This window comes from Geospiza fortis, unplaced genomic scaffold, assembly GCF_000277835.1.
Source record: "Geospiza fortis unplaced genomic scaffold, GeoFor_1.0 scaffold171, whole genome shotgun sequence".
Taxonomy (NCBI): Eukaryota; Metazoa; Chordata; class Aves; order Passeriformes; family Thraupidae; genus Geospiza; species Geospiza fortis.
Genome location: NW_005054313.1, coordinates 3,597,886 through 3,598,219, shown reverse-complemented (window position 1 = coordinate 3,598,219; position 334 = coordinate 3,597,886).

Genomic DNA, 334 nt, shown 5'->3' with positions numbered 1-334 from the left:
AGGGGCCAGGGCAGGGGCTGCACTGGCTGGGGATGGGAGAGTTCACAGCGAGCTGGGGACCAGCTGGGAGGAGAGGAGAGCAGGAGAGCCGGCAGCTCAGCCCAGCAGTCTCACACAGGGAGTGTGGGGGCAGCACACACGGGAGAAACGCTGTCACACACCTGCAGAGCACACCCGACCAGCAGCTGCCTCTCACAGCAGCCCAGAGGAAGCGTTTTCATGCTGCTTGCAACCCGTGCATCAGAGCTTGGCCTTTCTGTTAGAATATGGACTAACCGAGGGACTTTTTTCCCTTTATAAATAGCAACATCAGAGTTAACTCATGCTGAGGTGC